Below are 12,282 nucleotides of genomic sequence, written 5' to 3'. Positions count from 1 at the left end.
TTCCCGACTCCAAGGTATATGCAAGGCTTTATGGTTTGCTGGGTTTCTTTTGCAGAAAGCAATACTAATAGTGAGTCCTTATTGATGTTATTATTAGCAGCCATGATTAATTTATTATCTAGCCATTCTATGTAAGCACCTATTCTACTTTCAAGCAAGAGTCGAGCAATCAGTCCCATCTCATAACCTTCCATCTTTCAGTTCTTACTACGGTGCTAGTCCCAAAACAAGCCATACCGGATTGCCCGACGATTCATGAATCAATGCCCCCAGCTAGGTATCCTGAAAACACACGCTCCGCTTGTACCCTAGGCACAAGCAGGACCAACCCATCACCCTCCTATCATGGGGTCCAGGTCCTTGTCCAAACTTAGACTCCAAGCCCCCTCTTCTATGTCCCGAACTTAGTGCGGTGCAAGGACCTCCACCATCCCCACCTCCAATCAGTCAGTCCGAAAAGAGCCAGAACCCACGATAAGAGAGCAACAAGTCTTTCCTATGCCCATACCCAACTATGTGCTCGAGATTATAAATCTATGACTTGCCTCGAGACTTATGCAACGGTCGGTCCTTAACCAACACAGACAGGGAAAAAGGGTAACCAATCTATGCCCTGTTGGCCATAGGACACAACCTCTTACACCCACCAGTACCCAAACCATATCCCTGCCCGTTCACCATTTTTCCTTTCTACCATTTTATCCTGAGTAATCATAATTATCACCTATTGTGAGTAACAGAAGGTGATGAGGACATCACCATGCTGGACACACCGACGCCATGGTCTTCCCCAAGTTGCAATTCGTTCCCAACTCAGCTACCACGTCGCCCTCGGATTCAGCAGACACATCGTCACTGTTTCAGTCATAACTTTCTCATACGACATCGAAACGGGCCGTTCTTGGATGCGTTGGAAAGGGGACGACGACGCTGTCGTTTTGGATCTGGTCCGAGCTCCAGAAGGTCCGTGGATCATTCTGTGTGACCACGGCAAGGTGCTGCGTCACCTATTTGGGCCAACTTGGCCATGTATCGTGTCGGGCCTTAAGCCCAAGTTGTGGGCGCCCAACCCCTGGCCGTCCCCAACCCTAGGTCGAGTCTTAGACTGTAAACACAGCCGTCGCCACTGCTACACAATTGGGTTTTGTTTAGAGTTTAGTTTTCCATCGAGAAACTGAATCGTTCATTGTAACTGTGGTGACAAATCCTTTTACAGTGATCCAGGGCCCCAGTTCTTGATCTCCTCCACTGTGTCGATTAGTCCTTTGGAACCGAGTTCTAGAACCCTCTATTGATATTCGCGTCATTCATATTTGCAATATCAGATTACGTGTTTTACCTTCTTGCTTGTGCTCTTCGATTCGCTTGCAGGAAAAGCCTTCTTGGCGAGGTCAATCAAGTTGTGCTTGGTTGATAACCAACGGAGCAGTGGTGTAACGGTTGCAGGGTTCGAATCGCGTCTGATTTGAAGCCGGATCGCCAACGTCGAGATCTTCACAAATCGAACTTACCGGCTACCTCTCAGAAGATCGGGCCTGTACTCATCAATTGGTATCAGATATTTCAGGTTTACTGCGAGGTATAATCTCGTTTGCCTTAGATTCATATTTGTTCATTACCTAGAGTCTACAAAAAGCCCAAAAATATTTCAATTTCCGCTGTCCTATCGCCCTTTGTGCCTTTGCAATTTCGTTTCAGATTCGTGTTGTTGAGTTTGTGTACGTGGTCGAGTCTTGTTGCTGGTTTAGGATTGTGTTCGTGGTCATAATTCAATCGCCCGTTGCTGTGATTTTTGTTTTCCGCCGCTATCCCATCCACCGTTCCCAAACAACAAGTCGAAGCCACCACATTACTCGACTTGCCCCGCTAGCCGCCTTGTGTAACTTCTCGCCGCCGCGCAAACCCTAGACAGGTTGCCAGCCGCTCTTATTTTGCCTGCATCGCAGCCCTCCTTACACCATCAGGCGAATACCTACTGCTGTTAGTCACAGTGATGATCCTGTGATCGGTGTTAGAGTTTTGGGACGCTTTGCCCTAACTGCCACCGCCGTGTTGTGCCTCCCGGAAAACATACCTTGAGATACCTTCGGTAAAACAGGCATAACTTTTCGCTCGTTTATCCGAAAAATCTGAAATTTTTTCAGCAGCTTCTTGACACCATTTGGAGCCGACCCAAACTCGGCTTCGCCCTGTTTGGTTTCATCATAATTGCCAAAAAAATTCGGGAAAATATAGAAAAAAATTGTCAAAGTTTTTGCACGCTTTTTCAGAGAACGTGCTGAATTTCTGTAGACCACATCCCACCTCAGTTGTAGGTGCCAATTTTTGTGGCTGCATCTTTTGTGATCCTTGTTCAGAGAAAAGTATATAAAAAATAGTTAAAAAATAAAAAAAGTTTGTTTCCTACTAGTGCCTTTTGGAAAAATCTGGGAAAAAAATTCAGGAAAAAAAGGAGAAATCCGGGCTATTTGCTTGTTCTGTGAGTTCTTTCGATCGTCCTTTGTTTTCACCTTGTTGCGCTATGTCTCGACACGTCTTAGCCAGCACCTATGATTTGTCCTTTGGATCCGGATTGAACAATCATTAATCTGCACTCGTTAATTGCTAATCCTTGCTGTCATATTGTGTGCCTACCCATAGCTCCACATATTCTTCTGTCAGCACAGGTTCATCTTACAACTATTACCCACGCTCAACAACAGATTGCTTCGCCACTTTGGTTTTGCTCCTGTTTGGCGTTGGTAAGAATACAGGCAAGACGGTGGTAAGCCGCTTGTGATTTTGCATTCCACTTTCACCACCATCACCACCACCACCACTTGTTTCCTTTTAGTTGATAGGGATAATACTTTGGTGTTGTCTTTTTCTATCTTCTAACCATGGCAGGAACTCCGACGGACTTCAATGAGTGCGTGTCCAAGGGCGAGCTTACAACATTCATGACTGAACAACGCAATCTTATGACCGAGCTGACGCGCAACGTGAACAATCTGGTCACCCGCATTGAACAGCTTGAGCAACGCCCTCCACCTTATCGTGCTGATGATGAAGATGCGGATGCTTTTGGTGATGAAGATGCGTATGCTGACGGTGGTGCCCGTCGCCGTCTCAACTTCAATCGTCGCGGTATGGAAGGTAATAATCATGGTAATAATGATCCTTTTGCTAAAATTAAATTTAGTCTACCTCCTTTTACTGGTAATGTTGATCCAGAGGCATATTTAGATTGGGAGTTTGCTGTTCAACAAAAATTTGATTCTCATAATGTTCCTGCTGAGCATAGAGTTAGACTTGCTACTAGTGAGTTTACTAATTTTACTTTGTTCTGGTGGAGTGATCTTTCCAATGCCAATAATGCTGCAGTTGTGCCTCAAACTTGGAATGTTTTAAAGCAACGTATGAAATCTCGTTTTGTTCCTCCTTATTACCAACGTGATTTACGTTTGAAACTACAAACTTTAAAATAAGGTGATAAAAGAGTAGAAGCATACTATCAAGAATTGCTTATTGGTTTAGCATGTTGTAGTATAAATGAAGATGATAATGATGCTAGTGCTAGATTTTTTGGTGCTTTAAACCATGATATACAGAACATACTTGATTACAAAGAATGGCGCAATTTTTCCCAATTGTATCATCTTGCTATTAAGGCAGAACGAGAAGTACAGGGACGCAAACAACACCAGCCTTTCAGGTCTAACAATGGGAGGAATTTTCAGCAGCGTTTCGAGCCGGAGACGCCCAAGCTTCCTGTTGCACCACAGCCATCTACACCTCCATTTTCTTCCGGGGTAAGTAAATTGTCTAATGTGCAGTTTCCACAACTGAAGAAAGGTGCCACTCCGGGTGCTTCTACTAGCTCCTCCTCGTCCAGCTCTAAAATCATTTGCCACCGATGCAAAGGCATGGGACATGTCATGAAGGAGTGCCCCAGTCGTCGCGCTTTCATTGCTACCGAGGATGGATATGTAAGTGCTAGTGATGTTGAAGATGATTTAGCCCTTGCTGCTAACATTGATGCAGATCCCACCGAGGGCGATCAAGACAAGGAGGCCATCACCATTGACTCCGTGGCTGCTGCCGTGGACTACCCTAGTCTTCTTGTGCAGCGTGTGTTGAGTACACGTGTGGGACATGAAGAAGAGATGAAGATCCAACGCCATAATTTGTTCCATATGTATCTCATTGTGCAGGGTTGTCGTGTTCTCACTATCATTGATAGCGGGAGTTGCAACAACTTGGTGAGTTCAGATTTGGTTGACAAGCTTGGCTTGACCACACGACAACATTCGTATCCATATAAACTTCAATGGTTCAATAATAGTGGTAAGACTAAGGTAACTAAATCAGCACGCATTAGCTTTTTCACAGGCTCTTATCATGATACTGCTGATTTTGATGTTGTCCCTATGCAAGCTTGTTCCATTTCGTTAGGTCGACCATGGGAATTTGATAATGATGATTTACACCATGGTAGAACTAATACATACACTATCATACATAAGGACAAGAAAATTACATTGCTGCCTTTGTCTCCTACGGATATTATTAAACATGCTAATGAGATTAAAAATAAACCTCCAACAGACATTGCTAAAAATAATGGGATTAAGTTAAAAGGAGGTGCTTTTCTTGCTACAACTTCTGCTACTGCTGAGTTATGTGATAATCCTGATGCACCATGTTATACTATATTTTGTCAACCTTTTATGTCTGGTGCATTGCCTGCTTTCACTAACCTTTTGCAGGAGTTCGCTGATGATGGGATGGAGTCGAGGACGACTCCAATTCGAGAAGGGGAGGATGATGAGGACATTGCCATGCTGGACACACCGACGCCATGGTCTTCCCCAAGTTGCAATTCGTTCCCAACTCAGCTGCCACGTCGCCCTCGGATTCAGCAGACACGTCGTCACTGTTTCGGTCATAACTTTCTCATACGACATCGAAACGGGCCGTTCTTGGATGCGTTGGAAAGGGGACGACGACGCCATCGTTTTGAATCTGGTCCCAGCTCTAGAAGGTCTGTGGATAATTCTGTGTGACCACGGCAAGGTGCTGCGTCACCTATTTGGGCCAACTTGGCCATGTATCGTGTTGGGCCTTAAGCCCAAGTTGTGGGCGCCCAACCCCTGGCCGTCCCCAACCCTAGGTCAAGTCTTAGACTATAAACACAGCCGTCACCGCTGCTACACAATTGGGTTTTGTTTAGAGTTTAGTTTTCCATCGAGAAACTGAATCGTTCATTGTAATTGTGGTGACAAATCCTTTTACAGTGATCCAGGGCCCCCGTTCTTGATCTCCTCCACTGTGTCGATTAGTTCTTTGGAACCGAGTTCTAGAACCCTCTATTGATATTCGCGTCATTCATATTTGCAATATCAGATTGCATGTTTTACCTTCTTGCTTGTGCTCTTCGATTCGCTTGCAGGAAAAGCCTTCTTGGCGAGGTCAATCAAGTTGTGCTTGGTTTATAACCAACGGAGCAATGGTGTAACGGTTGCAGGGTTCGAATCGTGTCTGATTTGAAGCCGGATCGCCAACGTCGAGATCTCCACAAATCAAACTTACCGGCTACCTCTCGGAAGATCGGGCCTGTACTCATCAGAAGGTTACTCACGCTACCGATACCCTGAGCATAGCAGCTAATCGACCTATACTAGTAGGACTCATATGTAGATATATTTATGTATGTAGTTTCCATAAAATGCCTATAACGTAAATGCACATCATATATATATTCAGTGATCATTAAAAATACGGGTTATGCACTAGGGATTGCCTTGGGTAGGCGATGGGTCAACAAAGTCAGCACCAAAAGGCTTCGAGGCTCCCTCCTACATGAGGATCTCCTCCTTGTACTCCTTAATGACCTCCTCGTAGTCCTGTTCGTCCACGGGCACGAACTCTACCAACTCGTGATCTATATGCATGAAATGATGATGCAACACTTAGTAATATGGCAACAGCAGCTCTTAAAATAAAATACATCTATCAAGCTAGAAAGCTAGTCCTACCGACTAAGGTGCTAAGTTACCTACTGTTACCACTACCAAGTATGAAGCATGACATATATTATCTTAGCAACTAAAGGTATTCTTACTCTTAATACCGATTTACTCTATATATGATAAAATAAGGGGTACTAGCTACTCTATTTATCAACCTACTCTAGGGCTACAAAAATTACAGTGAGTACATAATAATCTAATGATGTTACTATAAAAATTTTATGGCTAAAGCTATCATCAATTTGCCACAAAAATTCCTACAAATATTAATCTATATAATTCTAAGCTCTCTAATTTGAATTTATGAACCTATCATTATCGCAACTAACTGTAAACCAACTACACTAACAGATAGATGGCATTTTTGTGAATCTAACAAATTTTGTTTCACTATTTTTGGACATCTACAGAATTTACTATCATTTTTCAAAGTTTAGCTCAAAACTAAATTGAATAAATATTGTTAAGTCACTGGAAAATGAAAAGCGATTTCTACCCGCGCGGCCCGTGAGCGAGCGGCTTGGCCCACTCCAGCGCAATGCTCGCGCGTGCACACGTGCAACACACCGGCGTGCCCCAGCGTGGCACGACCCACGCGCGACAGCGGCCCACGGAGGGAAGACCCGCGCGCACCACATTATGCAAAAGAGCCCTCGGCTTCCAATCAAATGGAACTGCAGCCCTTTCCACTATTCCCCTCTCTCACTGACTCTCGCACTTAACCCCCCGGTTCACTTTGAATTCGCGTTACAAAGTCCCTGGCCGGAACTCAACAGAGGCCGCGGCATCTCCGGCCAAACACCGATGAGCATGGGCCTCCTCAGCCTCAACCAACACCTCCCTAGCACTCTACGAGTGAAGCACCATCGATAAAGGTATTATACACTAAAAATGGTGCAACGCATAGGTGTGGCCATACACCGCGGCAGGGTCTGGCCGCGGCAACACCAACGCCGACGAAATCACCTAACACCACACTACCATCACTACCTAGACTCCATGCCTAGCGTACTGGTAACATCCTAGAGGTCCTAGACATTCCCGTTAAACTCCCAAACGAGCCGGCCACATACACCGCATCTACACTATGTTCGCCGGAGGCGACCACGCGCTCCAACGAGCCTTGGCCCTAACCAGCTCAATCACCTACCCTAGGAGCAAGAGGACCTCACCAAATACGTGTAGGACAGACTGGAAGACGTCGTGGGGCTCGGCAAGATGGTTGGCCTCGAGCGCGGGGTGGCTCTGGTTCCCGGCGACCAACTGCTCCGTCGGCGAAACTGTTGCACGGGCAAGTCAACCGAGTCAAGGAGATGTAATTGCACCGCTCAATTGAGATAAAGGATCAAGGTGCGATGCCCTGGCCGAGCACCCACCTCGACGGCCATGGCGGACCGCCACGAGGAGAATGCCCCGCATTATCTCACTGTAGGATGGAAGCTCACCGGGACGACTCCAATCGCTGGCTAACTCACATGGCTAGTTGGGTGCACGGTTAATTGGAAGGAGGTGGACTACGCAAGGCTAATTGGATGGATGATGGTGTTCGGACTTAAGGGGTCAACGGCGGGGGGGGAACTCCAATTGAAGCCCCGACACCGTACGGTGGTAATAGTGGCAAGCTTGGTGCAAAGTAGGACTCCAACTTGACCTCTAGACATGCACAATTACGGAGATGGGCCAGCTCTGCGGTTTTGCCTTGGCGCGGCTCGGCCGGCGCGATTCAAAGCGATGGGACGGGAAGCTTGGCGTGCCGCATTTTCTAATTGAGAGAGGACGGCAGCGCGACGGCGATGGCTCCACGTGCGCATATGAGTCCAACACAACTACGTGCGACCGCAGTGCCATGACTCGCAAGACGACGGTGGCTCGACACAGCGCGCTGCAAAGACTAACGCCGGTTCAGGGAGGTAGTAGCGTGGCGGACGTGATGGCGAGGGCAGGCAGGTAAGCCACGCGTGTGGAGCCACGAGGGGTCAATGACAGCAGTGACCGCGCGGCAGTGACGGTCGGAGCACAGTGCAACCGGGTGCATAGCTCGACATGATGGCGAGCAACGTGGCTCAGGCGGATGCGATGGCGGGCAGAGCAGCCAGGCTCGCTAGCGCGGTGCGCATGCGTGCATGAGCGTGTGGCAGGGCATGGCAATAGTGGTGTGGACCCACGCGGCAGTGCGCGCATGCGCGCCAGGTGCAGGCTAATGCAGCGCCCAAGCCGAACCAAACCCGGTGACCGTGGTTAGACGCTGGCACCGATCAACGTGTCTTGCATGCTTTTTAAAGCGTCCCAAAACCCACCTCAATGCTTCAATTGCTAAACCAACTATTTTATGCTCGAGATGGCATATCATGCTACTAAAACAAACCCTAAGACCATGACACTACTTAGCCTGATTCTTCTACGAAAATTGCTGATCTTAGCTTCGTCGACCCATTCTCCGACTTAAGAAAATGGCTAAGTTTGTTCGGATTCGCGTCAACTTCGATTTCCAAGCTATTAAGCAAGCTATCTAGCGAATCTCATTCTCGACCGCAAGTATTTCATCGCCACCTACGAAGTTTGTACTACAAACTTTATTAAAGTGTCGGGTATGCGTTCTATAGCATTTTCGTTCAATAAAAATTCGTTTAGAACTCTAATCGATGTAACGCGACATAAAATATAACATTTGTTTCGCGTTTCCGATAAATGTTTCAAGTCACAGGAATTTATTTACACATTATATTTCATACATTTACATATAAGTATGATACTCATGCAGTGTTTTACCAAAAGACTGTACAATGTAACACCGAGGGTGTTACAGCAGGGAAGACCAAGAAGAAGCTGCTTGTCGGTGACGCCGCTGTGACTCCCTCGCCAACTCCGGACGAGAAGGCGGTCGCGCCATGGCTGGCGAGCGCATGCGAGCCGGCCGCGCGCGCTGTTGTGGGGCAAGAGCGTGAGAGCTTCCACGTTGGTCCAACCGAGCCGCCGCCTGGCTCGCGCGGGGGGGAGGGGGGGGGGGGCTATGGCGCCACCGGACGAGGAGGCGGCCGCGCCATCACCGGCGAGCGCGCAACAGCGGGCGGAGTAGGTGCGAGATGGCGGCGCGGCATAGCTAGAAGGACCGAGGACGGCGTCAACGCCGCTAGCAGCCGAGGACTCCCCTAAGGACGACGACAACGCGGACACCCCCAAGACGCTTGGCCTCGCGCAGATGGTGGTCGGCCTCGCCCCCGGCTGCCCATGGTAACGGCGAGCGCGTGCGCCTAGAGCTCCGCCCGCCATGGCCGCGAGAAGGTGAGCACGGACTCCATGAGCACGCCCCCGGAGCGCGCCGACGCTGGCCCCAGCACGGGCAGGGGCACGCCGCCGCCGCCGCCGGTGAGGAGGCAGGCGAGCAGTTGGCCTGAGATGTGCAGCCCCTAGCGACGACCATTGGTAAGAGAATGAGAGGAAGGGGATGACAAGTGGGGCCTACACGTCAGTGACTAAAGAGAGGGAAGTAGAGGAGGGCAATATCGTCCAGACGAAAATACCGGTATGTCCCGTACGCTTGCAAGTGGGTCCAAGTCCTTCCCAACCGTACACCATGGCGTATTTGAATCAACCGAAATGTTATAATGGCATGCTTCAAAATAGGTGAATAATAATTGTATTTCTCCGTACTTTGAAAATCGTAATGGTGCCAATAAAAAAAAACTTGCAACGCTCACCCGCCATTCCGCAGGCATGGGCACTGTGGGAGGTAGAGGAGACGATCGAGCGCGCGCCGGCAGCACGGTTCGCGTTTGGTTCGCTGTCTTGTGAACCTACGGCACGGTGGGCGTCCAGTCGCCGTCGCAAGTGGCAACCACGCGTGCACGACACCTTTGGGCGTTTGGCCGCGCCGGAACCGGACCGGAGACAGAGACAGAGAGCTGAGAGCGGCAGGCCAACTTGTTACGCTCGCTTTTCCCAAAAGTGATGATACGCGTGCAGACTGCAGCAGACATGCAAATGCCGATCGATCGACTGGTGATCCGATCCCGTAAAAAAAAGAAGATAGTAGGCACCCTCGTGCGGGCATAGTCCTGTATTGTTTAACTGACCCAAATATGTGGTGCGTGCGTGTCTCGCAGGCGAGATTTGTACTGTGTGTGGTCATCGATCTTGCTTCATCTTGAGGCTACTCACACTCAGCGCAGATGGATCGTCGATTGCGTACATAAGTCGTCCGTCCCATGATCACAGTAGATCTAATAATAAAAAGCAGATTTTGTTTTGCTCAAGTGCCCCCTTTGCCGGCTCCATCCAGAGACGAAGCTACACGTGGATTAGAGGTGGAAATACAACCCCCTAACTAAATAATGCAAAAATAGTAATTATATCTAAAATTCCATTATATATGCACAACATATCTATATACCCACAACGCAAGTGCACTTTCCCGCTGGTTTGCTCTAGCTTCACCAGCTCCAGACGTAGCTGAAGCACTCGGCTGAAGCAAAAAAAAAACTTCTTTTATATAAAATAGCTCTGATTCTTTTTTTTTTCCACTGGTGCAGTGCAGAAGTGCTTTTCTACCTCTTGTCGCTTGATACTGCTCCTCTAGCTCTAACATTGGAATAAAAAACCGGCTTCATCCATTATGACCAAGAGAATCAGACCAATAATCACATCAATTTAGATCAAAACTATATATATCCACCTTAAAACTCAATTCAAGCATTATTTCTTTGAGTAAAGTGTAATAGCATTGACAATTATCAGTCTGCGTGAAATCACAACGATTGCTAGTCAAAGGGAAAACATTTTTTTTTGAAAAAAAAGAAAACAGTTTAACTTAGTAACATAGATCTAATAAATATACAGTGATATAAACAATATATTAATAATTATAATTACTTCCCTTAACCACCCCGCTGTTCACTTTTTTGTTTTTTTTTTGCTTTTTTCTTTCTTTCTTTTTTCTCATCGGCACTACGGCCCCTATTCTTTTTCCAATAATAAATCTCCAAGTGAATCCATAGCGGAAAGGAGCTCTCTCAAGCCCTATTTGATCTAACAGGCTAAAGATTACCCCAGCTCTTTTAGCCACTTTTTAGTTCTTGATCCAAACATGAGGGCTAAAAGAAGATGTCACTCCATTAGCCTATTAGCATAGGCTGAAAAGCCTAAAAGTGATAATACGAGATTTTACTCTCTTCTCTCCGCACGTAGGTACCTAAGTCCTTGGAATTTGGACCAAATCCCCGAATTTGCATGCGAATCGAGGGTGTATCACCAGTCTGACTGATGACCTGCCTGCCTCACACAGTCACACTCAGCAGGAAAAGTATTTTTTGGATCGTTCTTGAAGACGACCAGCTTGGCCTCCAGCCTGTCGAGATGTCGTCCAGCATCCACCAAGGTGCACCACACCTAGACCTGGAACACCAACGAAGGTACGTAGTCTTCGGCTGGCTCGGAAAAACAACGGATGTTACACTGTTATTTTGTTGAAACGGTCCACCCACTCGTACTGCTACACCAGCATTTGATCTGCATACATTGCATCCGGCCTTCCAAATCTTCCTCGTCTGTCTCTGCAGCCACATCAGGATCCATCCTCGGCCACCGCGCCACTCGAATCAAGATCGCCTTCGCTTGATTCCAACAAAGCCATTACAGGCGAGGCAATCAACTTCTATATGTGCCGCCGCCTCCCAGCTCCACTGCTCCAGCACTTCAGTTTCAGTCTCGGGGCTGCAGTTGCAGTCGGCGGCAGCGAGGTGAGCGAGGTGACCAAGCCGACCGATCGAGCGAGCGAGCGAGAGTCCGTGCATGGCGGCGGAGAGGAAGGCGGTTTCCCGCTGGCCCGCCGGCGGCAGCGGCGGCGGGCGAATGCGCGGCGCCGAGGGTGGCAAGCTGCGGGGCCGTCATCAGGCAAAGGCAAGGGCCGTACTGGCGCCGCCGGGCCAGGGGTACTTCACGGCGGGGCTGGCGGCGCTGTTCCTCTGCCTCACCGCGCTGCTGGTGTTCCTGCCGCTCGTGCTGCCCCCGCTGCCGCCGCCACCGTTGCTGCTGCTGCTCGTGCCGGTGGGCCTCATGGCCGTACTGCTGGCGCTGGCGCTCGTGCCGTCCGACGGCCGGGGCGCCGTCGCGTCGTCGTGCGTGTGCTGAAGACGGCCGACGCCGCGACGCGTCGCACGTGCGCTAGACACGTGGAGAGTGTGTACTGTAAAAATGTGGGGGTTTAACATTTTCTCTCTTTTTTAATTTTTTTTGTTATTTGTTATTTTGATATAAGGTATAGCAACTTCCTCCT

General features: G+C 48.4%; 1 pseudogene; it reads left to right on the top strand.

The window, feature by feature from the left end:
* The first annotated feature begins 11,391 nt into the window (after positions 1-11,391).
* LOC136509872 (protein AUXIN-REGULATED GENE INVOLVED IN ORGAN SIZE-like) lies at positions 11,392-12,282 on the top strand (annotated as a pseudogene).

The sequence above is a fragment of the Miscanthus floridulus genome, chromosome 16, assembly GCF_019320115.1.
Source record: "Miscanthus floridulus cultivar M001 chromosome 16, ASM1932011v1, whole genome shotgun sequence".
Classification (NCBI taxonomy): Eukaryota; Viridiplantae; Streptophyta; class Magnoliopsida; order Poales; family Poaceae; genus Miscanthus; species Miscanthus floridulus.
The sequence above is the reverse complement of the archived record's forward strand: the minus strand, read 5'-3'. Positions and strand labels throughout refer to the sequence as shown.